Genomic DNA, 25,092 nt, shown 5'->3' with positions numbered 1-25,092 from the left:
TTTCCCTGTTGGGACTTCAAACACGGAAATGAGGATGTGGAGCAGGGCCATTTGCACTGTAGTGATCTTGTCCGTTAGCACAACACATCCCAGTCAATGTTCTTGTCACTAGCTGGCTATATTAGGGACTCCTTTTTTGGGCAGGGCTAGTAAGGGTTGGTTAAGAGGTGCAAGTTGAAGTTGTAGACATTGTCTCATAAGAAATTAGGAAGTAGGGTTTTCACAGATTTCCGCACAGAAAGATAAACCCTGTTAATTTGTCTATTTTTTTTCTAGGCACTGCCAGAGTCCTGATTTTATGACATACTCTCTATCAATAGCTAAACAGATATTGGAATAAAATAATAGTAATAGCTAACATCTATTGAGAACTTACTGTATACTAGCCACATATATGAACTCATATGATCCTCTTCATGAAACCATGAGGTAGGTATCTTCTTTGTTCCCATTTTATAGATGAGAAAATGGAAGTATAGTATGCAGCTAGAAAATGGTGGAGCCCAGATAATGTGTTCAATAACTGGCTTCTAAAGTGATTTTCCGGACCACTGCATGATTCTGCCTCTCAAAGACATGCAGAAGCAATACTGAAGAAGAGGCCAGCCCAAGAAGCAGGAGACCCAGCATGTAGCTGGAGCCTGGCTTGGCTCTGCCACAAACCCATTGTATGATTGACAGTGTGCCATTGAAATTCTCACTCCAAGCCTCAGTTTTCTGATGTAAAAGGTGAGCTTGTGGATTTCTGTTTGAGATTGGTGGGTCTGTGACTCAGTGTATTAGTTTCCTAGGGCCACCATAACAGAGTAACACCTACTAGGTGGCTTAAAACAATAGAAATATGTTCTCTCACAGTTGTGGAGGCCAGAAGTTTGAAATCAATGTGTTGACCAGGTTGGTTCCCTCTGAGGGCTCCAAGGGAGAAGCTTCCATGCCCCTCTCTTTCTGGTGGCTGATTGCCAATCTTTGGCACTCTTTGGTTTGTAGAGACTAATTACTCCAATCTCAGCTTCTGTCTTCACACCATTTTCTTCTTTGTGTGTCTAACCTTCCTCTACCTTTCTCTTTGAAGGATACTTGCCATTGGACTTCGACTTACCCTAAATCCAGGGCAACCTTACCTTGAGATCTTTAATTTCAGTTACACTGCAAAGATCCTTTTTCCAAATAAGGTTCAGGGAGTTAGGACTTGAATGCATCTTTTTGGGGGTTCAGTATTCAACCAACTACTCTCACTCTTCATCTTTTTTGCTGTGGCAATATATGACCTTGCACCTGTGAGAAGAAAGGATAACAGTTGAACAAAGATAGTGGCTCTAGTCTCCTAGGAAGTTTGGCACAATTAGTTAAGAACATAGAATCTGGAATTCAGAACCCTGATTTTTAAGCCTTGGTTCTTGCTACTCACCAGTCTTGTGACTTTGGAAAAGTCAATGGACACTTTTGGGCCTCAGTTTCCTACTCTGGTGGTACTGGGGTTTGAGCTCAGAGCCTTATGCCTTCTAGGTAGGAGCTCTACCACTTGAGCTACTCTTCCAGCCCAGTTTCCTATTCTGTAAAATGGAACTAATAATAGTAACATTACAGGGTTCCTAAGTGAATTACTTCATGTAAAGTACGTAGCACAATGCTATGTAAGTGTTAGGTGCTGTTACTGGTGTCACTTCCATTTAGAAGTGATGTTCATGCCTATAATTTTAATGGAGAGGTGACTTTTTTGAGGGATGCATTTAAAATATGGCAAGAAAAGGCCCACAAGAATACTATTTTTTTCTACCATAGTTTAAACTAGGATGTTTAAATGTGTCTGAAATGTGAGGATTATACCTTCCGGCATACTGAAACAATTTTTGGCTCCATCTTTTTAAATATGAAGATAGGATGAATGCAGAGTTGGGGCTGTGCTCATGTTGGAAGAGGCAGCCAAGCAGATGGAAGGTGGCAGGGGAGCATTTTGATGTGCTCATGGAGGAGGCGTTAATATTTCAACATCTTTCTTGTTATTTACAGATAATTTTTATGAGAGAAATTTTTGAGATGCTCATTTTTTTCCCCTTTCCTCTGAATGGCACAGAATTGTCACAAATCAATCTGTTAATCAAAACCTAGAGAACTTAGCAGTTCTCTGTTTGGGAACTGACTGAGTTCAAGTTTTGTAACAAAAATGAGGCTTAGGCTTTCTGAATTCTTTCTTAGATAATTCATCAGTTTGCAAAATTCACCCAACAACCTAGACTCGTGAGAATAATTACTGGCCTAGATTGTGTTAGAAATAGACCACTAACTGATCTCTATTAATACTGTATTCCTACTCTATCCTGGGCAAGGAGGAGACAGAAGTGAATGGGAGAGGACATAAATTCCTTGAAAATGGGAACAGTTGAAAACAGACCTTTACATAAACCGTCATGACATAGTATGATAACTGCTCTAATCAAGATGCCTGGAGAAGTTATGACTAAGAGTAATGTCTCTGGAGGCAGAAAACTGGCCTCTAAAACCAAACCAAAACAGAACAAAACACATTTGGCTCTAGATCACTAACCAGCTATTGGTCTCTTCAAGTTTCTGGATCTACATCTACAAACTGGGATTAGTTTACTAGTTCCCTTGTAGCAAGGTTTAAACGACATAATATACTTAGTGTGCCAAGGGTGACTCCTGGCACATAACAAGTGCTCAGTAAACTTTAGAGCCTACTATAGCAATAAAGGGCACGGGCTTGAAGTTTATGCACCACATTGTGTGGTGCATTTAATGAGGGCATTCCTTGTCTTTAAATCTTTTGCCAAAGTTCACTTACTAAGTTTATATTCTATATCATAGGGACATGACTTTGTATATAATTTTTTAAACAGCCATCTCTGTAATTTCAGGTGCTAATGCTTAGATAGCAGAAAAAGACTGTTTCAGGCTACAAGGAACAAAACCTCACTCAAGTCAACTCCAGTAATGAGGCTCTGTTTTAAGAAAACAAGAAGCAGCTGGTCTTAATGGTTAACACGGGGCCCCGGTGTGTTCTTTGCTGCTTTATGACTTTGGGTAAGCCAGACTCTTGGAGATGCTTCTTCACTATAATAAAAGTGTTGACTCTTGCTTCAACACTTCCCAGTGAAGACTCATGAGATAACACGGAAAAAGCCCTTAGCACAGAGGAAGCGCTGTAGATGCCTTTATCACTTAAAAGGTATTAAGAGTGGTGTAACCTAGAAGTTGGTGACAAGAATCAAGGTATAGCTGGGGCTAGGAGACTTGAGGAGACATGGTGTCACTAGAGGCTGAGGCCGTAGGAGTTTTACATCTTTATCCAAGCGTTCTGTTACAAACATCTCTTAGCTGCAATTAGTCCTCTCTTTCTGCATTTCTCCCTATCTCCAACTAGCTTTTCGTTTTTTTAAATTTCGGTTTAAATTACAGAAAGGACCCGATTGGTTGGTTTATCTAAATGTTACCAGCGTTTTGTGAGCCGAGTTCTCGTTCCTCCAGGTTTAGTAAGGTTATTACTAGGCAAAATCCTGCACATAATTAATGCGTACAATTTGGTGAATTTAGATATGAACAAGCCTCAGGTTGTACGGTGGGCTAAGGGTGGGGCCGCTCTCAGGTCACGTGCTGCGTCTGGACCAATGACTGGAAGGGGGCGGGGCTTCCCTCAGCGCAGGTGACTCAGCAGTCCCCGACCCCAGGAGTCTATTAGATTACGTGGTAGGTGTTTGATAATCGAATTGGTGATAACATGAATAGAACAGTGCCTGGACTTGGAGGCGGGATTTGGCCCTGCCTGGCTCACATGTATGTCCCATACCATACATGTGTGTGCATCGCAGCCACACGGACCCGCCTTTGCTGAGGTTTGCGAGCAGAGCTGGGTTTTAGGGCCTTTGGGCCAGCTCTGCTCCCGATGCACTAGCGGACTGGTGTCCTCTAGGACAGGTGTCAGCCCAGTGTCACCTGCTCTGAGAGGCCTTCCCTCCCCACCTGCCTGAAGGAGTCTGCCAGCCCTTGTCACCCTAATTGGTTCTTTCCGTCTGATAAGAGAGAAGAAAATATCCCTTATTCTTACAGTTGTACAATGTTCCCATTAGCGCAGGGACTGTTTGATAAATGTATTTTGAATGAATGTGCTGAGGTGGCCTGGCATTGTGACATTGCAAAGGCTATGTGCATTGTGGACAATGCATGGCGTGCGTGTGTTTTAAGTCTCCAGGAAACCTCCATAGTTCCCAATTATGCCTATTTCCCTTTCTTCATCCAGATTGGTTGGGTTCAAATCCTGCTTCCTCCACTAATCTTCAGCTATGTGTATGCGACAAGCAGCTTAGCCTCTCTGAACTTCTGTTTCCCATCTATAAATTGGGATTATGATCCTCTTTGGGGAGGTGATATTTGAGTTGCAGTGGGAAGACAGAAAATAGGGTTTAACAAAGGGGGAAGGTTGATGGTGGAGAGACAGTGGTGTGCATGTGAAGTGAAGGGCTGTACCATAGGAGTGCAGGAAAACTGAGGCTAAGGTTATGTCTACCCATAGTCCCATTTTGGGTGATGCTTGGGCCCCTTTGGGGTCTGGCCTGGGCATAGGGACTTTTAGAAGCTCTCTATATGACACTAATGTACAGCCATGGTGGAAACTGCTGTACTTGGCTTCTTAGAAATGCAGACACTCATCTCTCCCTAGACCTAGTAAATCAGAACATGCATTTTGACAAGATCCTCAGGTGTTGTGTATGTACAAACCAGAAGCTCTGGTTTGTGCACACCTCTCACCCCCAAAGTGAGCCCAAAGGATAGATTTCTGAGTTGTATCCTTAGAAATACTGATTCAGAAGGTTCATTGTGAGGCCTAGAAATCAGGCTGGGGGTATGGTTTAAGTTGTAAAGTGCCTGCCTAATGAGACCCTGAGTTCAAACCTCAGTACTGCCAACAAAACAAAACAAAAACCAAAACAACCCAACCCTATCTGGTTCTGAAGCAGTTGATCCAAGACCAGATGTAAGAAGATGCTCTTAAGAATGTTGGGGTGGGAATTAGAGAGGACATCAAGAGGATTCAGACTTGGACTTAAACCTGGGAATGCTTTTGACCTGATAAAGTCTGGGGCCCTCTTCCTTTGAAACCATCTGCAGAATGCTAAAACTTTTTGATCTTTTAAGCTTTAAATAAAACTTGGAAAAAGGACACCCTTCACTCTAGGAATATTACCAGGAATACTTAATATTATTAAGTTGTGGGATGGGTGAAAGTTATTGGGAGTAGCAAGATTAGCAGCATGGGTTCCTCTGGACTAGTCTTTTTCAGCCCCTGAAACCAATTGTTTTATGTGCTTCAGAATAATAAAAAGGCACTTATCCTGTCTGTTTTAATTTTCCAGATGGACTCCAGGAAAATTTCCAAGCAGAAATCACATTTATTTGGTTCAAGAACCCACTGGGAAGATGATATAGTCATAGAAAAAGCCAAATTCTCATTGACTTTGAACTTAGTGTCTTTCTGAATTACTGTCTCTAGGTTTTTAAAACTTTATTTTTTTCTTTTCGTGACACCTGTACATCTTTGTGGCTTCCACGTGATTTAATTATCCTTTTGATCTGTGTAATGAAATTAAGAGGTAATTTGATCATGACTTTTTATTTTTGGAAAAATCCATACTCTTTAAGCATGTGTTTATTGAATATTTAGCTTTTTTTTCCTTCTCCTCCTTTCCTATAAACACAATGGTTATAGTCAGTGGAAGTTTTGAGTATCTTTAATGTGTATTGTACTTTGTGTAGGCACTTGGGAGTGTGAGCAGGATTCATGCATAATTTTCAGGGCTCAGTGCAAAATGGAAATGCAGGGTACTTGTTGAAAAACTACTAAGAACTTCAAGATGGTGACAGCAGAGCATTAAATCAAGCACAAAGCTCTTCTAACCCTGTGGCCTTGTGTGGCTCTACTGGTCACATCTGTGAAACCAGTCTGCGTGTGAGCTTCTGGGGTACCCAATGAAGAATCACTGTTAAAGCAAGAGGGCAAAATTTATTGTTCTTGGCCTTTTCTTGCACTTTCCTGGGGCAGTAACTCCTCTCTTCTTTGGTCTGGCTTCTCACCCACTGTAGGAGCCAGTGTTCAGAAGCCCATATTCTTTTGGTGAGATGGACATAGCCACACAGGATGAACACATATACCACTGTTGGAGGAATGGGTAGCTTCACCTTGGAATGAAATTGGAAAGAAAGTGTGTATCAAAAGTCTTAAAAATAGTCATTGTCTTTTGATCTAGTGATTACTTTTCTAGGAATTTTATGCACACAAAGTAAAATGATGTTTATCATGATTGTACTACATTAAATATTGACAAAATGTGGGAACTAACCTAAAGATCCAATAGTGAACATATCTGTATTTCGTATTATGAAATGCCATCCAAGCATTTTGATTTGAAGAATATTTAATGACTTGAGTATTGTTTACCCATCTATATCTATCTATCTATGTATCTATCTATCTGTCTATATTATAAATAAGCAATCATTGATTCTTTCAGCCAACACTCATAATAGAGAGGCTAAGATTGCGTGGGCATTGACTTTGCTGAAGGCCACTGTCCAGTCTGGGTCCATCCATTCTTTTCTCATCATCATCATCAAATGTGTCCATCCCTCTTTCTCTGGCCTTTTCTGCCTAGTTTCCCATCACACATTATTTACTTTGGCCAAAGTAGATCATTTGTATTGGCACCTCCCTGTTCTGAACGTTTGCTGGGACTGCCAGGACTAGTCTCCAGATCTCCCCACCCACACAGTGAAATCCTGTCTATCTATAAAATTCATACAAACGCTATTTCGTCTGAGAATTTTTTTTCCCTTTTTATCCCAGCCAGAAATTGACTGCTTCCTCCTGTAATTTTTTCATAACACATTAGTGGTATTAGTCATATAGTATATTTGTGTATTGCTTTCTATTGTAATTGTTTATATGCAAGGATTCTGTTTTCCATTGGATTATTAGTCTTTCAGGGAAGTGTTCTTATCTTGAATATCTTCAAATCACTCACGTTGCCTCAAGAATTATTTGATACGTGTTTTCATAATGAGGACCATAAAAACCGGAAATTCTAGTAATGAGAAAGGAAAAAGCAAAAAATGAGAAGGGTTTATAAGTGACTAAAAAGTTAAATTTCTATGACTAATGTAGTGGAAGAATTAACTAAAAGTATGTATCATAAAGTAAAGGCAGTCATTTTGATTGGCCTGATTAGGAGGGTATATGATAAGAGATTTGTTTTTTGTCAGTAAGTATTGGTGTTTGAGAGAATGTAGGAAAAACTAGGTGGTCTTCAGTCTTTGAGACAATATAAACCTAGTCTTCTAGGTTTCCCCCTACCCCCTCTCCGAGAAAATTCTTTTGGTTTCTACAACAGTGTATTTTGGAGTTGGGAGATGACTGTGTATTGGTACCATAGGTGGGTTCATAACCAAGTTAGAGCCAGACCCAAGAATCTGGGTGGGTTATGTCAGGCAGAAGGAAGTGAACTCTGTGGGGCTATAGGTCTCTATTGTGGGGTTAACATATGTAATATTTTCAGTTGTTTGAAGGAACACATAGGGATATTCATGAAATTGTAAAGGTTGGATGAAAGAGTTAGGAAGTATTGAGAACTTGGTAGATAAAACCTAAAGGCAGAAGCCAACAAAGTTAGTTTTAAAATAGGCACAGGTTGAGTACCTCTTATCTGAAATGCTTTGGGTCAGAAGTGTATCAGACTTCAGAGTTTTTAGAATTTTAGAATATTTACATAGACTTAACCAAGTTGGACATCCCAAATCTGAAATACTATGAAATCTCTAAAATGCTCTTTCTGAGCAATGACATATCTTAGAAGTTTGGATTTTGGGACTTAGGTATACTGAACTTGTAATTGTATTTTTTTGGATACATGTTCAAATAATCATTCACAAAAGTTCATGGTACATGTGACTTAACTGTGGTACCACGAAGAAAGCTTAAGGAGCCTACTAATCATAAATTTACTGTATTTCTCTAGTGTGATGGAGCTGATGGAAAATTATTAAATAATTACAGAACTAATGCATGAAATGGGTGTGGCATTTATTTCAAAGAAGGTAATAGTTTCATATTTCACATTTCTCCTGAAACTTCCACCTCTCCTTCTGTGCTTTATAGACTGCAAGACGATGGAAGGCAGTGAAGAACTGGGTCAGTGGAGATCATCTGATGAAAGGCTGAGGATATTAGCCTAGAGAAATACAGACTTGTGGAATGAGTGAACCTTTGACAACTGACCTCAGACTTTTGAGTCTTCTAGGGTAGTGCTTCTCAAACTTCAAAGCTCACTCAAATCACCTGGGATCTTGTAAAAATGAAGAGCTTGACTGAGTGGGTTTGAGATAATTCTGTATTTCTAATATGCTTTTAGGCAATGCTGCTGGTCCATGGACCACACTCTGAGTGAGAAGGCTCTAGAGCAGCTCTGTCCATTACAACACTTTGTGTTGATTGGAATATTCTGTATGGAAGAATGTTAAAGATAGAAATAATTATTCATCAGGTTAAGAGCAAACCTTGAAAAAGATTCGTACAGGACTATGTGTTTACATTTGGGAGGATGCATGAATATTAGGACTAGTACTTAGGGGAATTGGGTTCAAGTCACCCACTCCTTGACTCAGTCTTACATTTGGCAAATCTGTTAATTCAGTCTCATGTTCTTCATTTGTAAAGTAAGGATAACTCACTTTGAAAGGGACCTAGAGCAAATGATGCTTTGTTGGCCAAAAGGCACTGTGAATTTTATTATACCTCCAAGTTGGGACTGGCCTAATATAAAATTATTTGAGCTTTTGTAATATGCAGGTGAAAGTGGAGCTAGAAAAGTTTGCAAGCTGTGTCCCCAGGCATTGTCAGCGTCTATAGCATTGGGAAGTCTGCTTCTCCCATTGCATGTACTTGCTAGAGAGAGTAAAACCAAAAGAGCATGAAGGAGCAAATTTTTTTTTTTGTAAGATTATGCCTAATAAGGCTGATAAAACCTATTTCACAGTATGGCTATTGAGGTTTCTCAGTTATGACTTTAGAGCATAGATATCTTAGCTTCTATTAAAATAAGACTAAATTATTTTTCTTTTGATAGTTGATTAATGTTCCAGTTATATATCAGACTAAATGTTGGGCCACAGAATAATGAACATAATAAAAACAGGTATTAGCAAAGTTATTTATTAGAATTTTGTTTGTAATTTATTAGCAGAAAATAATGATTGGTTTTAGAAAAGAGGTCTTGATATTGCTGATTTGTAGGAAACTTCAATGTGTTTAAACCTTAGCACATAGCATTTCTCATTATTTTAACTCATAACAGTCTAGTCAGACTCTTCCTTGAAAAATATTTAAGACAAAAGTTTTTACCTAAATTAGTGCATTGTTCACCATAGGATCTGAAATAGAAAAATTGTTTAATTTTTTTCTAATGAGTATTACTACATTTCAGATATTTATGTTACTTAGATTTTAGTTTATTTTTTGACAAGTGCTACAAAATTTTTTTTGAAATCAATATCAAATACTAATGAGAGTTTTCCACTCTTTATTTCTTGTTCTAAGTCTTTAACATTAGTGTATATTTTATATTTTTACCACATCTTAATTTAGATTAGTACATTTCAAGTGTTCCATATGTAGCTAGTGGCTACTGTATTGAACTGTGCAGACCTGCAATGGTCACCTCCAAAATCTGTTGCCTTTGACAGCTCCTAGGGTTTTGAGAAGAAAATTAAAACGAATGTATATATTTACTTTATCTCTTCATTTAAAAATTGTTCCAGAGATATTTTCTGCATATACAGGCACACAGTTGCATTTTCCCCTTCTCATATACAGGTGTTAACATATTACACATATTCTTTCTACCTTGCTTTTTTTCCCTTAGTGTAACTTGAAGATCATTCCAGAATATACAGTGAACACTCCATGACTTATTTACCAGTCTGGTATTGGTAGACATTTGGATTGTTTCCATTCTTTGCTATTACAAATAAGATTCAAGAATATTGGAATGACATAGTTCATTTCACATGTGTATGAATAAACCAAGTGCTACAAAAATATTTATGGAGAATTTTGAACATGAAAAAATATAAACAGAATCACTCCTTCCCCTGCATGTACCCATCACCTTTTCTAGTCCTTCAACTGTGGTTACTCCTAGTGCATACACACCCAATCCACTTCCCCCTCCTCTTCCTTTTTATTTTGAAGCAAATCCCAGATATCCTATTAGTTTGTTCATAAATATTTTAGCTTCTATCTCTGAAAGATAAAAGACTTTAAAGTTCCAAATATAGGAGATTCCAAGATGGCGGCTAGAGGTAGGAAGCAGAAAGCGAGCCTCCTATAGTGAAATCTTGGAGAGACGCTGGAGACACACTTTGCAGGCATAATCACCGAGAAAAGGCATAACTTTGACTCCTCCACATCTCCAGCCGGCGCAGAGAATCTCCACTTCACGTTAAACGGAGAACCGAGGAGGCCCCCTGGCCGCCAGTGGCCGGCGCCCATACGGCTTGGGAAGACGCGGACCAGGTGAGCTTCGCGGTACCGCGGTTCCCCCACAGACAAGCCTGGGCCAGAGCAGCATAGCCCCCTGGACAGACTGACCTCCACCCGGGAAAAAAAGAGAAACTGAGTACTAAGCAATAAGAACAGTTAAGACACGCTGGAAAGAGGGTGGGGCGCCCTGAGCGCTGAAGATTGGGGGAAGGGAATCCTTCCCGGGACTGTAAAGAAACGAGCCGGGCGGGCCGGAGAGGCTCTGGCGGGAGCGGGGTGCGCCAGCAACCAGGAGCGGGACGCTTGTGAGAGGAGGGAAGACCCACTTCCCACGTGAACTGTAAATAAACACGCAGGCCTGACAACGCGGGGCAGTGTCGCCTTTCCCAGTGCTTGGAAAGGGAAAAGCCTGTAGCAGAGGCCCCCCTCCCCCGCACAGGAGAACTCTGAGCAAACAAAGCCTGTGGGACCAGGTGAGTGCTAGCTCACCCCAGAGATCTGCATAAATAACGCCGCCAGCTACAGGCTGAGAGCAGCAGGCAGGCGAGCCACAGTTGCAGATACCACTCTCAGAACTGCCTCCAGACGCTTTTTTTTCTTTTTCTCCATACCTTTGATGAGAGAACAACCGAATTACACCTGCAAGCCGAAAAACTTACTGAAACTATTGCATCTGAACTGGGGACACTTGGTGGGGCTTTTTTTTATTTTTTCTTCTGTGTGTGTGTGAGTGTAGTTTTGTTCTACTTTATGCATCCCCTTTGATGAGACAACTACAGAACAAAATCTGAGGCACCAACTCCAGGACTGGAGATTAAGACGGACATCCAAATTATTAAGACTGAAATTGCATTGCATATAAACTTGGAAGTTTTTTTTTTTTTTTTTTTTTTAATTTCCTATTTTCCATTTTATTTTAATTCATTTTTATAAATAGATATTACTTTCATATACTTATTTTTTATTTTTTTTATCTTTGATTTTCAATCCTCTCTCTGTCTCTCTATTGTCTGTTCAGCTTACTGTCGATTAGTACACTAACACTCCCTGTTTATACCTTTGAAACTCTCTTGTCTGATACCTTGTTCTGCTTTCTCCCTCTTGTCTGTATATTTGTTTTCCCCTTTTCTTTAACTTCTTGCTTACCATCTCAGCTCACTCTTCCGTTCTCAATATTACCATTGTTATTATTACAAGCTAGAAAATACTTAATTACACACAGTACAGGGACAGTAACAACACCAAGGACAATGACAGGAAGACAGAAAAAACAAGGAAACCAGTTTCCCCACAGCAAAAAATTAGTACAGGAACCAGAGGGGAATGAAGAGAACAGAAACTCAGAGCCAGACTCCAACAAAATGAAGATAAACTATGCCAAAGGACCCAATGAAGCCTACAAGAATAATTTAAAAGAAGACATACTACAAGTACTCAATGAGAATTTTATAGAGATGATACTGGATAGGGTCAACCAAAATGTACAGGAGACACTCAAGAAATTCCAAGACAATAAAAATAGAGAATTTGAAAAAGCAAAAGAAGAAATAAAGGAAACCATAGAAGCACTGTATAAACACCAAAGTGAAAGAGAGAACACAATGAATAAATGGATAAATGAACTCAGGACAAAAATAGACAACAATAAAGAAGAAAACAGCCAGGATATGGAAAACCTCAGAAAAAAGAACGAAACAGAACTGCAAAACAAAACGGAAAGCCAATCCAGCAGAATAGAACAAACAGAAGACAGAATCTCAGAACTTGAAGATGAAATGGTAATTAAAGGAAAAACCGAAGAACTATTAATTAAACAACTCAAGACCTGTGAAAAGAAAATGCAAGAACTCACCGACTCCATCAAAAGACCAAACTTGAGAATCATGGGCATCGAAGAAGGAGAAGAGGTGCAAGTGAAGGGAATGCGTAATATATTCAACAAAATAATAATGGAAAATTTCCCAAATCTAGAGAAAGATATTCCCATACAAATACAAGAGGCCTCCAGGACACCAAACAGACCAGATCAAAATAGAACTACTCCACGACATATCATCATTAAAACAACAAGTTCAGAAACTAAGGAAAGAATATTGAAGGCTGCAAGAGAGAAAAAACAAGTAACATACAAAGGTAAACCCATCAAAATCACAGCAGACTTCTCAACAGAAACATTAAAAGCAAGAAGAGCGTGGGGTGAGATCTTCCGGGCACTGAATGAAAATAACTTCAACCCCAGGATACTCTACCCAGCAAAGCTATCATTCAAAATAGATGGGGCAATAAAAGTCTTCCATGATAAGCAGAAACTAAAACAATATGTGACCACAAAGCCACCATTACAAAAGATTCTGCAAGGGATCCTGCACACAGAAAGTGACACCCAACTTAACCATGAAAAGGCAGGCAGCACCAAACCACAGGATAAGAAAAAGCAAGACAGTAGAGAGTAACATCAAGTTAGGTACACACAATCAAACCTTCAAACAACTAAGATAACTAAATGGCAGGAATCACCACATACCTATCAGTACTAACACTTAATGTCAATGGACTTAATTCACCCATCAAAAGACACCGTTTGACAAAATGGATTAAAAAAGAAGATCCAACAATTTGTTGCTTACAGGAGACTCATCTCACCGACAGAAATAAGCATATGCTTAGGATGAAAGGCTGGAAGAAGATTTACCAAGCTAATGGCCCCCGAAAACAAGCAGGAGTAGCAATACTTATCTCTGACAAAGTAGACTTCAAACCTACATTGATCAAACGAGACAAAGAAGGACATTCCATACTAATAAAAGGGGAAATAGACCAAAAGGAAATAATAATCATCAATCTGTACGCACCCAATGTCAACGCACCCAATTTCATCAAACATACCCTAAAAGACCTAAAAGCATATATAAACGCCAACACAGTGGTTGTGGGAGACTTTAACACTCCATTATCATCAATAGATAGGTCATCCAAACAAAAACTCAATAAAGAAATCCAAGATCTAAAATATGCAATAGATCAAGTGGACCTAGTAGATGTCTATAGAACATTTCATCCAACCTCTACACAATATACATTCTTCTCAGCAGCCCATGGAACCTTCTCCAAAATAGATCATATCCTAGGGCACAAAGCAAGCCTCAGCAAATATAAGAAAATAGAAATAATACCGTGCATACTATCTGACCACAATGCAGTAAAAGTAGAACTCAACAACAAAAGTAAAGACAAAAAACATGCAAACAGCTGGAAACTAAATAACTCATTACTTAATGAAGAATGGATCATCGATGCAATAAAAGAGGAAATTAAAAAGTTCCTAGAAGTCAATGAAAATGAAAACACAACCTACCGGAACCTATGGGACACAGCTAAGGCAGTCTTGAGAGGAAAGTTTATAGCCATGAGTGCATATATTAAAAAGATTGAAAGATCCCAAATCAATGACCTAATGATACATCTCAAACTCCTAGAAAAACAAGAACAAGCAAATCCCAAAACAAATAGAAGGAGAGAAATAATAAAAATAAGAGCTGAAATCAACGAAATAGAAACCAAAAAAACCATACAAAGAATTAATGAAACAAAAAGTTGGTTCTTTGAAAAAATAAACAAGATCGATAGACCCCTGGCAAACCTGACTAAAATGAGGAGAGAAAAAAACCCAAATTAGTAGAATCAGGAATGCAAAAGGGGAGATAACAACAAACACCATGGAAATCCAGGAAATCATCAGAGACTACTTTGAGAACCTATATTCAAATAAATTTGAAAATCTAAAAGAAATGGACAGATTTCTAGATACATATGATCATCCAAAACTGAACCAAGAGGAAATTAATCACCTGAATAGACCTATAACACAAAATGAAATTGAAGCAGCAATCAAGAGTCTCCCCAAAAAGAAAAGTCCAGGACCTGATGGATTCTCTGCTGAATTCTATCAGACCTTTAAAGAAGAACTGATACCAACCCTCCTTAAACTGTTCCATGAAATAGAAAGAGAAGGAAAACTGCCAAACACATTTTATGAAGCCAGTATTATACTTATCCCAAAACCAGGCAAAGACACCTCCAAAAAGGAGAACTATAGGCCAATCTCCTTAATGAACATTGATGCAAAAATCCTCAACAAAATAATGGCAAACCGAATTCAGCAACACATCAAAAAGATTATCCACCACGACCAGGTAGGCTTCATCCCAGGGATGCAGGGGTGGTTCAACATACGAAAATCAATAAACGTAATAAACCACATTAACAGAAGCAAAGACAAAAACCACTTGATCATCTCAATAGACGCAGAAAAAGCCTTTGATAAGATCCAACATCATTTCATGATAAAAGCTCTAAGAAAACTAGGAATAGAAGGAAAGTTCCTCAACATTATAAAAGCTATATATGACAAACCTACAGCCAGCATTATACTTAACGGAGAAAAATTAAAACCGTTCCCTCTAAAATCAGGAACCAGACAAGGATGCCCACTATCTCCACTCCTATTCAACATAGTACTGGAATTCCTAGCCAGAGCAATTAGGCAAGAAGAAGGAATAAAAGGAATACAAATAGGTAAAGAAACTGTCAAAATATCCCTATTTGCAGACGACATGATCCTATACCTTAAAGACCCAAAAAACTCTACTCAGAAGCTTCTAGACATCATCAATAGCTATAGCAAAGTAGCAGGATATAAAATCAACATAGAAAAATCATTAGCATTTCTATACACTAACAATGAGCAAATGGAAAAAGAATGTATGAAAACAATCCCATTTACAATAGCCTCAAAAAAAATCAAATACCTAGGTGTAAACCTAACAAAAGATGTGAAAGACCTCTACAAGGAAAACTATACACTTCTGAAGAAAGAGATTGAGGAAGACTATAGAAAGTGGAGAGATCTCCCATGCTCATGGATTGGTAGAATCAACATAGTAAAAATGTCGATACTCCCCAAAGTAATCTACATGTTTAATGCAATTCCCATCAAAATTCCAATGACATTCATTAAAGAGATTGAAAAATCTACTGTGAAATTTATATGGAAACACAAGAGGCCACGAATAGCCAAGGCAATACTCAGTCAAAAGAACAATGCAGGAGGTATCACAATACCTGACTTCAAACTATATTACAAAGCAATAACAATAAAAACAGCATGGTACTGGCACAAAAACAGACATGAAGACCAGTGGAACAGAATAGAGGATCCAGATATGAAGCCACACAACTATGAGCAACTTATCTTTGACAAAGGAGCTAAAAATATACGATGGAGAAATAGCAGCCTCTTCAACAAAAACTGCTGGGAAAACTGGTTAGCAGTCTGCAAAAAACTGAAACTAGATCCATGTATATCACCCTATACCAAGATTAACTCAAAATGGATCAAGGATCTTAATATCAGACCCCAAACTCTTAAGTTGATACAAGAAAGAGTAGGAAATACTCTGGAGTTAGTAGGTATAGGTAAAAACTTTCTCAATGAAACCCCAGCAGCACAGCAACTAAGAGATAGCATAGATAAATGGGACCTCATAAAACTAAAAAGCTTCTGTTCATCAAAAGAAATGGTCTCTAAACTGAAGAGAACACCCAAAGAGTGGGAGAAAATATTTGCCAATTATACATCAGACAAAGGACTGATAACCAGAATATACAGGGAACTTAAAAAACTAAATTCTCCCAAAACTAATGAACCAATAAAGAAATGGGCATGTGAACTAAACAGAACTTTCTCAAAAGAAGAAATTCAAATGGCCAGAAAACACATGAAAAAATGCTCACCATCTCTAGCAATAAAGGAAATGCAAATTAAAACCACACTAAGATTCCACCTCACCCCTGTTAGAATAGCCATCATCAGCAACACCACCAACAACAGGTGTTGGCGAGGATGCGGGGAAAAAGGAACCCTTTTACACTGTTGGTGGGAATGTAGACTAGTACAACCACTCTGGAAAAAAATCTGGAGGCTACTTAAAAAGATGGACATCGATCTACCATTTGATCCAGCAATACCACTCTTGGGGATATACCCAAAAGACTGCTACTCCAGAGGCACCTGCACATCCATGTTTATTGCGGCACTATTCACAATAGCCAAGTTATGGAAACAGCCAAGATGTCCCAGCACTGACGAATGGATTAAGAAAATGTGGTATCTATACACAATGGAATTTTATGCAGCCATGAAGAAGAACGAAATGTTATCATTCGCTGGTAAATGGATGGAATTGGAGAACATCATTCTGAGTGAGGTTAGCCTGGCTCAAAAGACCAAAAATCGTATGTTCTCCCTCATATGTGGACATTAGATCAAGGGCAAACACAACAAGGGGATTGGACTATGAGCACATGATAAAAGCGAGAGCACACAAGGGAGGGGTGAGGATAGGTAAGACACCTAAAAAACTAGCTAGCATTTGTTGCCCTTAACGCAGAGAAACTAAAGCAGATACCTTAAAGCAACTGAGGCCAATAGGAAAAGGGGACCAGGAACTAGAGAAAAGGTTAGATCAAAAAGAATTAACCTAGAAGGTAACACCCACACACAGGAAATCAATGTGAGTCAATGCCCTGTATAGCTATCCTTATCTCAACCAGCAAAGCCCCTTGTTCCTTCCTATTATTGCTTATACTCTCTCTACAACAAAATTAGAGATAAGGGCAAAATAGTTTCTGCTGGGTATTGAGGTGGGGAGCGGGAGGGGGCGGAGTGGGTGGTAAGGGAGGGGGTGGGGGCAGGGGGGAGAAATGAACCAAGCCTTGTATGCACATATGAATAATAAAAGAAAAATGAAAAAAAAAAAAAAAAAGTTCCAAATATAATACTATTATCACATGCACTGAAAAATTAGCAATACGTCTTTAACACCACCAAACATTTCAGGCAGTGTTCAAATTTCCAATTGTCTCCAAAGTGTCATAGTTAAAAAACAAACAAACAAACAAACAAAACCCCAACAAAACAAAACAAAACAAAAAAAACCTGCCTGAATCAGGATCACATGTTGTGATTGGTTGATGTTTTTAATTTCATTTCCTTTTTTCCATTTGTTATTTAGTTATTGAGAGACCAGGTTGTTTGTCCTGTAGAGTTTCCTGCAGCCTGGACTTTGTCGATTGCATCCCTGCAGAGGGTTTAAAATGTTTCTGTGTTCTTTGTATTTCTGGAAATTGGTAGCTAATTGTAGAAACTAGGTAAGACTCTGGTTGCTTTTTGGGGTGAGGGGATGGATAGTGTGTTAAACTTTGCAAAGAAAATTCTCCAGGAAGTTCTCTTTTAGGAAAATAATGTATATTACTTAGAATTAAAAGAGTACTTAGAACAAAAGTTCTTGATTACCTTGTTATAAAATGTGTGTGTACCTGTATAGTCGTTTTACATGAGAAATTCTGCAGAGTTCCTTATCTTCTTGTGGATGTATTCATAGACAGGAAGGGGATTTATGAGCAGGTTCTAATTTGTTAGTGAGGTTTTAATTTTTTAAGTCGTAGATAGAGAATGTAATGAAACAATTTACTGGTATAATTGAGGTTTTCTGTTTGGTTCCTCATTCCCAGACTTTATCACTTCTGTGAAGTGACTCTGAATTTCAAAGGTATTCTGAAAGCTTTAGTGTATCTATTATGTTCCATGCTTGTATTCTTCTCTGCATGTACAATAAACCAGATCTTTTGCAGGGTTTGTGTACTTTCAGCCTCTGTGAGCTTGCATTGATTTAAGACTAATATTAGTTTGAATATGAATATGAATTTTTGGCTAATTGTTTTTGGATTGAGGCATTTACTGTAACCTCTGTGGAGTCGTTGGTTTGCTACACATGTATCTATGACAGAAAAATTAATTTAAGCATATGTTATGAACAGCAAGATTTTTGAGCCTTTGTAAAAATGAATCTATATTGGAAAGGCATTTTGTTTGCCTGTGGATTATTCATAAGCATTGTTGGCTCTACCTTGTTTATTAACTGAATGTTTGACAAGGCCATATTACACATAGGAAAAACTGGTACTGAAAGTTAAGAGATTTAAGTTCTAAACCTTTAATTTAAATTAAATTTAGTTAAATTTAAATTAAATCCTAATAATTCTATTAGAATTGCCAGATCTGGAAAATAAAAATCTAGGATGCCCAGTTAAATATGAATTTCAGATAAACAGGAGATGTGTTTTTAGAGTAAGTACAGTAGTCCCTCTACTTATGGTTTCATTTAATGAGATTTCGGTTATCTTTGATCCACCACTGTCCAAATCTATTAAATTGAAAATTCTGGAAATAAGCAATGTATATTTTATCCTAACTTGCCCTTTTGTTTTGGGCACTTTTCTATGTGGGCACATGTCAAATCATTCTTCTAAATAAATATTCTAGAGAATGGACAGGTTGTATTTTATTCCTGTCTAGCTTTTCAGTATTACAAATAATTACTCAGCTGAGCATGCATTTCTGAAGAAGAAGCTTCTAGGAGATAATTTTTAGGTAAAATAAAATAAATATGTAAAATTTTAATAGCTATTGACAAATTACTCTCCAAATGGCCATACAAATTCCTATTTCCAGCAAAAATGAGGCTGAATTCCTCATACTCACAAATTTTCTAATCCTATGCTTTAAATCAGCATTATAAGCAAAGAAAAATTAAATCTCATTTTAATTTGCATTTCTTTGATTCTTTGTAAGCTTCTTAGTTTAGCACTCCTTTGGAATTCCTCCTCGGTGAACTGTTTATGTGAAATTGTAACTCATTGGTGAAAAGTGTTTTCCTCAGTTTCTAATTCAAGGTACAGATGTCTCTATTTGGATAATTTCTTGAGCTGCAGAAACTTATTTCTTTTTTAATAAGTGGAGACTGAACCCAAAGATATTATCAAAGGGCTTATGATTCCAAAAAAAGTACTTAAACATCTTTTGTTTGTTTGTTTGTTTTTGAGACAGCATCTTGATATGTATCGCAGGCTGGACTAGAACGCAATATGTAGCCAAAGCTTGTCTTGAATTCATAATCCCCCTGCCACAGTCTCCCAAGTAATGGGATTATAGGTGTGCACCTTCACACCGGAAAGTACAAAGCTTAGCACCTGAAAGCTGTTTAGTAGCTTTATGGAATATAAATTCATATACCAAATAATTCACTCATTTATGTCATATAGTTCAATAATTTTAATATATTCAGAGATGGTCAGTCATCACCACAATTAATTTTTCAACACTATTTGAAAAGAAAAACTCAGACCCATTTACAAACACACTCCATTTCTCCCAAGCCTCTCTGCCCCAGACAACTACTGCTTTCTATTTCGATAGGTTTGCCTCGTCCAGACACTTCATATAAATGGAAGCATGTAATAGTGTGGTTTTAGGTGGCTGGCTTCTTTCACTTAGTATGATGTATTCTAGATTCATTAATGTTATTCTTCATTTCTTTAATTGCCCAATAACATTCCATCATGTGAATATACTACAATTGTTTACTCAGTTACCAGTCAGTTGCTGGATATTTATTTTCTACTTTTAGGTTATTATGAATAATGCTGCTATGAATATTAGCATAGTAGAAATGAAGTTGCTGGATCATGTGTTAACATTATAGTTAACCTTTTGAGAACTGTCAGACTGTTTTCCAAAGAGGCTGTACCATTTTACACTCTCACCAGCAGTGTGTGAGGGTTCCAATTTTTCCACATCCTTGTCAACACCTGTTTTCTGACTTTTTGATGATCGCTATGCTTAGTGAATATTAAGGGATATCTCATGTGTGTGTGTGTGTGTGTGTTTGTGTGTGTGTGTGTATGTTTGTTTTGGCGGTACTGGGTCTTGAACTCAGGGCCTCATACTCCACCAGTCCTGATTTGTGTTGGGTATTTTTGAGATAGGGTCTCTTGAACGATTTGCCTGGGCTGCCTTCAAACCATGATCCTCCTCATCTTTGCCTCCTGAGTAGCTTTGATTACAGGTGTGAGCTGCTGGTGCCTGGCTGCCATTGTGGTTTTGACTTTTATTTCCTTGATAGTCTATGATGCCAAACATCTTTCCATGTAATTATTGGCTCTTTGTATGTCTTCCTTGGATAAATTTTTATTCAGATCCTTTGCTTATTTTTAAAAACTGGATTTTCTTTTATTCAGTTGTCATAACATATATATTCTAGATTGCATTGTTTTCTTTTATATCTATATATCTATAGATCTCTCTCTCTATCTATCCATATATATAAAATGTACTTTGTTCATATTTTCTCCCCATTACCCTCTCTTGTTCACCCTCCCTCCTCCTGGTTCCCTTCCCTCAAATAATCCCCCTTCTACTTTCATCTCTCTCTTTTTTAAAAAAAATCTAGATTGTGCATATAAGAGAAAATGTGATACTTATATTTCTCAGTCTGGCTTATTTCACTTAACATGGTGTTCTGTTCTTTCATCTATTTTTCTGCAAATGGCATAATTTCTTTTTTATGGCTGAATAAAATTCCATTGTGTATATATACCACATTTTCTTAATCTATTCGTTCATTGATTGGTTCCTACACTGATTTATAACATGGGTATTGTGAATAGTGCCTCAACAAATGTAGATGTGCAGGTATCTCTATTATATGCTGACTTTGATTCCTTTGGGTATATTCTCAAGAGTGGTATCACACTCTTAATATACCTGTTATATTTTTAGTTTTTTAAGGAACCTTCATACTGATTCCCATAGTGATAGCTTTGAGATATTTAAAAGTCAGACAAGTGGAATCAGCTAAGAGTACATGTTGCGGTGATTTCATTGTACTGTAGTTGTAAAGTAGTTTTTATGTTTCTGGTGTTACCTTCAAAACAGTTTAACCAAAAGGTTTATTTGAAACATTAATAGTGTTTGGAGTTTATGTTGAATTTTCAATAAGAAAATTAACATCTGTAATTTAAGATCCTTGTCAAAGTTTTATTCTGGACAGTTTAGAGTTAGTTAAATATGCGTATTTTGCCAGTAGTTAAGTTCTTGCCCACAACATAATAGTTTTCACTTCTGTTGTGGTAAATAAGAAATCTTGCCATAAGCATGTTATAATCTTGGATAAGCAAATACATTCCATGAGAATTTATCACACCTTTTGTTGGTAGAGAAAATTCTTTATTCAAGACTAAGCTGGAGACCAGGACAGAGGCCTGTAGATGGAGTGAAATTGCAAAGGAGTAAAAGGCAGAATTCGTTCTTCTTTTTTTTGCCATACCTCACTTCATACCTTGAAGATGTAGAAATTCATGCCCACAAGGTCTAGGGATGGAGTGATAGCTCCCTAGGCTTTGTGCTGTGATGCTTTTTGGTTTTCATCAAGGTTATACTCGTAATACAGTTGATTGCTGCTCCTGGGCTTTCAGTCAACTGGCTTTATGTTTTATTTAGAAAGAATTAGAGAAGAAAGTTTGCTGGTCAGAGAACTTCATTCATTCATTCATATAAGCTCTCACTATGTGCCAGAAATTTTCTTAACAATGGGGATATGGAGTAAAAAATGATATATTTAATCCTTGATTTTAAGAGCTAATAGTATAGCATTATAGCTTCTAAATAGATAGTTTAGAAACAAACAAGAAATTACAAATTATAAGTGATATGGAAAGAGATGTTTGTGTAGGACTCAGGGAAGGCTTCCGTAAGAGAAGGCCCTTTAGCTGTGATATAAAGGTTAAGGTGCTAAGATGGGGAGGACAGGAGGGAAGAACATTGTAGCCTAAGGAAATAGCAGGAGTGAAGACTCTGAGGTTGGAAATAATGAGTGTGAGCCAGAAAGAGCTGGAGAGAGGCACTTTTTCAGGTGAAAATATGGAGGTTGGTGATGGCCAAATCAGATGGAACTTCCTTTGTTTTGGCAAGTTTAGGTTTTGTTTGCTTGCCATAGCCTTCCAGTGACCAGTGAGGAGAGCAGAGAGAAGGGTTAGAATTATGAGGCCTTTGTTCACGGAAATCCTTCCGCAGAACTAATGTTGTCTTTGCTGAAGACATTTTCTATTGAACTTTGTGTAAAACTCATGTCTTCAAATGACATAAAATAAATATTCACGGATTTGTTTATTTATCCACCCGAGGGAAAGTTACTTAATTCTTCCCTGTTCTGCCCTGAAAGAGGACCTTATCCTGTGGTGAATTCTAGTGTAACAGACAAAGCAGGAAGTAGAAATTAGTGAGTCCCAAGTATCTTTGGGCAAATTGTATCTGTATCTGGGAGTCAATGTTAATCATTTTTATCTCCCTATAAAAGCAGGAATATTTGAGTCACTCTGCATAAACCCAGTAATTCGTTTCTAAAATGTCCTATAGAAAGCCCCCAAAATATGGCTGCAGACATAGCTCAACTGAATGGTAGCGCTCTTGGCTCTTGCCTAGTATGTGCAAGGCCCTGGGCTCAAGCCCTAGTACTTCCATAAACATAAGTAAGTAAGTAAGTAAGTAAGTAAATAAATAAATAAATTGTGTGTGTGTGTGTGTGTGTGTGTGTGTGTGTGTGTGTGTGTATAAGAGAGAGAGAGAGAGAGGGAAAGAGAGAAACAGAGAGACAGAAAGTGAATGCTTTTTTTGGGAGCAAATATCATATTGAAATAAATTTCTTGAAGTTGACTGGGTTTAGGATGGAGAACTCTATAGCTAAGGGCCAGAAAACATTGTAATGGAAAAAAAAAACCTAACAAACTTATGGTGCCATTGAAGGGCATTCATGTATGAACAAATATACACAATTTGCTTGGATAAATTCACTTGTATCACCCTAACTTTGAAATTGAAACATTTCATAAAATCATTTTTTAAAAATAGCTGTCTCTTTGAAGTGCCTTTTCACCTTTAGCTAGCAGAGGATTGCATCTTTGCTATTATTTGCACTATAGAATTCTAATATGTTTACTTGAATACATTGCACAGCCTGTTATCTTCTACACCATGCTTTGTGCATAGTAGGCACAAGATAAGATTTGATTTGACCTAAAATTGAATAGCATCTGTGCAATGGCAAATTCATCTCCCATTGATAGATTTGGGATTTTATGAAGCCCAGGGGACAGGGAAGGTTAGTTTTTAATATTTTTCCTAAAAGCCCACAGATAGGTTTTAATTAATTTGGCAAGTAAAAAATTTACCTGATTATAGGCACGTATTTCTCCCCATGGAGAGATGTTCTCCACAATCTCATTAGTAACTCATTCCTGTGTGTGGTTGCCTTATTAGTACACTCTCCCCTATATGAAACCTTAATTTCTACCACTGTAATTGAAACAATTTTTGTGATCCCTTCCTAAGTGATGCCTGGGTCATCATTCAGTTGTCACAACTTACCTACTTACTTGGGTTGATTGTACTCACTTTAAAGAGTAGGTAAGGCATGGAATTTAGAATCAAGCTTCAGTCTTCTCCCTTTTCTCTACTTTCTTTTCTCCTGTCTGTTGTCTTTCCCATTCTCCTTATTCTGAAAATGGAAAGGTGGTACTATCTCAAGGTTGATGTGAGGTTGTTCTCTCAGTGAATGATTAGTAAATTGTAAGTTTCCTGACAAAAGTTAATCACTGCCACTATTTTAGTTTTTGTCTTGTCACTGATAAGGGGTGTATAGTCAATGGGGCATGTGAAACTGTGACCAGACAACCTAGGTAACTCTTGTCTCAAGCCGAGCGCAGCAGGAGGCCCAGCTTGCTGCTCCTTTTAGCAGTGTTTCAATAGAGAATAATTGCAAGTTGATATAAGGAACTCCATTTGTCATTTATTTTGTAACATCCTCCATTGTGTGAGATTGAAGATGTTCAGTATCTGTTGTAGTCTGAATGCTTCACTTGGGTTCTCGTTTTATTCCCCAAACATCCTTTGAGATGAGTGCAAGAGACATTATCGTTACTTAACTGATGAAGAAACTAAAGTGCAGGGGTCAGTCTGGCACAGTACGAGACACATTTGGAAACTGAAGCAGATACTCGCGGTTCAGTGCATTTTCTGAGCAGCATATTGCTCACAGCTCTATCAGGCTTAAGTGTGTGATCTTCTGTAATCTTAAATGGGATTCTAATTAGTGTTTCCTGCTAGCTCTGGATATGACCTGGGCCCAAAGCATCAGCTTATCCCATGACATAAAATCCAACTCCTTCATTAGATCAGGTCAGTGAACTGTTGGTTATGTGGCAAATGAACTATCTTATTCTCAACAATAACAACAATAATAAAAATAACAACAACAACAACAGCAAAAAAAAACTTCAGAATTTCCATGCTTCTGAAAGTGTGACTCAATTCTTTTTTCTTTCAGCTGGTGTGTTTACCGATTGACAAATAGCATACTGTCACTGTTTGTCAGACATTACTAGTTAATCATGAGATTTTCTCACTAAGCCTAATTTTGGCTTTAGAATCATTTTGATCTCAAAATACCAGGAATCCAGGTACTAGCATTTGCTATCCTTTCTTGCTTTTCACTATTAATATAGCTTATAACATTCTCATCACTAAATTATTTAGCTGGGGGCAGGGGAGAATGACCTAGAATTAGTTTAGTTTAAAGAGCAAGCTATGAGAA

At 37.8% G+C, this 25,092-nt stretch overlaps 1 protein-coding gene across 18 annotated transcripts in view; it reads left to right on the top strand.

The window, feature by feature from the left end:
- The window catches only part of LOC109683367 (ERC protein 2), a 998,591-nt gene that overhangs the window by 56,135 nt on the left and 917,364 nt on the right, over positions 1 to 25,092 (top strand). The window lies entirely within an intron of this gene.

This window comes from Castor canadensis, chromosome 10, assembly GCF_047511655.1.
Source record: "Castor canadensis chromosome 10, mCasCan1.hap1v2, whole genome shotgun sequence".
NCBI lineage: Eukaryota > Metazoa > Chordata > Mammalia > Rodentia > Castoridae > Castor > Castor canadensis.
Note: the sequence above shows the minus strand (reverse complement) of the source record. Positions and strands in the feature narration are given on the sequence as shown.